The following is a 3,243-nucleotide window of genomic DNA, read 5'->3' as shown; positions in this document are numbered from 1 at the left end:
GCAGCCATGTGGTAACCCCTGCCAGTGCTGAGATGCTTATACGTTCATTGATTCAGCTTTCCTCCTTCAGTCAGCATCATAGTGTGTGTTTTGTGAGATGGAGGAAGACTTTGTGGATTGGTGTCAGACATATGGGTTAATGTTGGACTTGGGCAGCACTGGGTTGGGATGTTTTCTTTATATGCACTTAACCTTTATATAAAACTCTCTCTTATACACGAGTGTCTGTGGATTTGTTTCTCTAGTCTACACAGACTAACACAATTGAATAAAAAATTTACATTATAATCAATATATTAACAAGCACTCTAGCAAAACTGACTTTTTTTCTGCCCCTGTGCTGCTGTATTTAAGCAGTGCTTGAAAGTGCATGTGCACATTCCCATGCCATATGCCATTTGATTATCACAATGATTCTGGCAGGCAGAGAATGTATAAAATGTATGTGAAAGCACATATTTAGGGTCAATATTTTTTGAAGACCTGAGTTTCTCAGATGGTCAATATCTGAGTGAACTTAGGTCCACAATTTTTGTTTATTCTATCACTGTTTAAGAACAAGTTTATTAGCAGAAAAATATGATCCCATTATCTGTAGCTAATGTAAAATCAAAACTTAAAGTACCAGGTTGCGTGAAAAGCAAACAAAAGCTCAACACACAAAATATTGTATTGTTGTACTAAACTTACTCAAAGAGCTACAGTCTCAGAAACTCGCCCGGGCAGCTCTCCCCTGTCCTAGCACGGTGAGTTGGCATCAACTTGTTGGCAGTGAGTTTTGTTTTGCTTCTGGACGAAGCTTAGTCAGCAATATTCTGAGCTTTCTGTTTCATGAGTATGTGTGTGGGTGTCCTTTGGGATTACAGATACCAACGACTCGAGGAAATATATGCAAACTAAAGAATTGTATGTCCTGCCAACTTAGAAAAGCAGCATTGCCCAGCTGTGGAGGTGGAAGGCCGTACTCTACTTCCTGATCCTGGGTGCGGGACTGGAGGCTGTCTGCCAAGAAGGGAAGGGACACTCAGATCCTTCCTCGGACTGAAGCCCGAGATGGTCATTTTGTTTGAGGTATGTCACCTTTGGGTTGCGGTGAATACTAATGTAGAAATGGCCCTCAGAGAGGTGGATTTCTGAGTCTAGGATAAAGCTCAGAAGGAGGCCCAAGGTAGAGTCCTGAGAAGATCCCACATTTAATGGGCGGGGACAAGGAGAGTTCATGAAGTGAGAACTGGGGGAAAGCTAGTTTCTGAAGAAATACGACGATGAAATGTCTTCTCTTTTCATGAATATTCCCTCTTGTGCAGCATGATCATCATTACTACCCCCAGAAAATATTTCCGAGATAGCTCTGGTGCTGGTTTCGTTGTCGTTAGGTGCTGTCCAGCGGCTTCCGACTCACAGCGGCCCTATGCACACCAGAAAGCAATACTGCCTGGTCCTGTCCCATCTTCACAACGGTTCCTGTGCCTGAGCCCCTTGCTGCAGCCACTTTCAATCCATCTTGTGGAGGACCTTCCTATTGTTCACCGCCCCTCCGCTGTGCCACGTAGGATGTCCTTCTCTAGGGACGTATCTCCCCGATAACGTGTCCAAAGAGCTGGAGACGGAGTCTCGCCACACACTTGCCTCTAAGGAGCATTTTGGTTGTACTTCTTCCAAGAGAGATCAATGGGTTCTTTGGGTTAGAGTGTTAGGTGCTTTTTAATATACAAAGACACTGTGGACAAGGTCCCTCCTCTGAGTGAGCTTATGGTAGAGCTAAGCGTTATGACACATCTACTGGGAAACGTAACTGTTGAGATAGGTAATGGGATGAGAGCTAATAAGCGATGCAGATATAAAATGCCACATGGATTCTACGGCGAGGCTATGGGTAGGGAAGCACTTGTCTGGAACAATCTGGAAGGCATCCTGGCGAACATGGAAGCGGAGTTAGCTTTTGATTTTAAAAGGCAGAGAGACATAAAGATATGATTTGAAGTAAGGACTGGGAAAGGGAGGAGTTCTGATCCTAAGGAAAATCAAACACACAATCAGAGGACACAATGCGGGTTATTAATTGATCTTTGAGCAGGGAGAGTGCAAAGCTTTAAAGCACGACTGTGAAGGCGGAGGGAGAAAGATAGAAGGAATCTTCCTAGTTCTTACCAGGCGTGATCAGATAATATGGTATCTTTAGTAGCAAGCAGTTGGCACATCGAGTGAGAATTTGGTTGCGCTACATTACAATGAAGGTGAAGGTGGAGCATTGGTGCGAAAACAATCAGCCAATCACTGGATATGTGGTTCTGAGTTTGGGATAAAAGTTGGAAGTCAGCCCAAGACAAAACGTGCAGGAGCTCACATTTAAAAGATAGGTAAAAGGAGAGTTTGTGACAGAGAAAAATCATTTAGAAGAGGATTGCTCTCAAGGATTCAAGGAAGTCAAGGTAAAAACAGAGAGATGTCACCAGCATCCATTGTCCCAGGAAGGCTGAGGAGAATACTTATGGAGAAAATGGGCCAGATTGCGTACGGTTGTGAAAGAAATTTGGACTTTTTTCTCCAGCAGCGCAAAGCCCTGGAAGTTTTGTGAAGAAGGAACTGACACAATGAAAGCAGTGATTTAGGAAGATTCATTTGCAAGAGGTGTTCTGGATGGATCGGAGAAGACACGGCCCGGAGGAGGCGGGCATGAAGGTGATGAAGGAGTCAGAGATACTGGAAGGTTGCTAACCTGGATGATGGAAAGAACGTTGCTGCCGGACAGAGACGAATGACGATCAGAATGTTATGACACAGAACAAAGGGATCTGTAAAGAACCGGGCGCTTACGTGGTGTCTGTTTCTTTCTATCTTACTTAATTTGAGGCTGTATTCAAGGTGCTCAGTGAATACTGAAGTATCGGACTGAATGAGAATATTGATTATAGTAGAGGGAGGCAAGTTCTGCGGTATATTGAGAGCACTGTTCGTAAATATAAAGTGACTTTTTTGCAGTGTTTCCTCGTTGACAGACGTAATGAATATATTTTTTGACGGCAAAAACAATCTCATTGAATTCTAAATTTATAATATGAAAAGAGTATAGGATCAACTTTGATAGGATCACACCAATTTCTATTTTGGGCTTCCCAATCTTCTGCAAATCATGAGAATTTCTGTCTGGCCGGGGAGTATCTTGAATCCAAACTTACAGGGCAGAATATTTATTTAGATGTTTTTAATGTAATGCTTCTACTTTTGGAAAACTGGATGAAA

General features: G+C 43.0%; 1 long non-coding RNA gene across 1 annotated transcript in view; it reads left to right on the top strand.

Moving 5' to 3' along the window:
- Positions 1–976: 976 nt before the first annotated feature.
- Positions 977–3,243, top strand: part of LOC123520940 — a 41,305-nt gene continuing 39,038 nt past the window's right edge. The window contains exon 1 of the long non-coding RNA XR_006679450.1: positions 977–1,071. This is a non-coding gene — a long non-coding RNA (uncharacterized LOC123520940). The remainder of the gene's footprint in view (positions 1,072–3,243) is intronic.

The sequence above is a fragment of the Echinops telfairi genome, unplaced genomic scaffold, assembly GCF_000313985.2.
Source record: "Echinops telfairi isolate 266 unplaced genomic scaffold, ASM31398v2 ScPeMD7_7467;HRSCAF=8505_1, whole genome shotgun sequence".
NCBI lineage: Eukaryota > Metazoa > Chordata > Mammalia > Afrosoricida > Tenrecidae > Echinops > Echinops telfairi.
The sequence above is the reverse complement of the archived record's forward strand: the minus strand, read 5'-3'. Positions and strand labels throughout refer to the sequence as shown.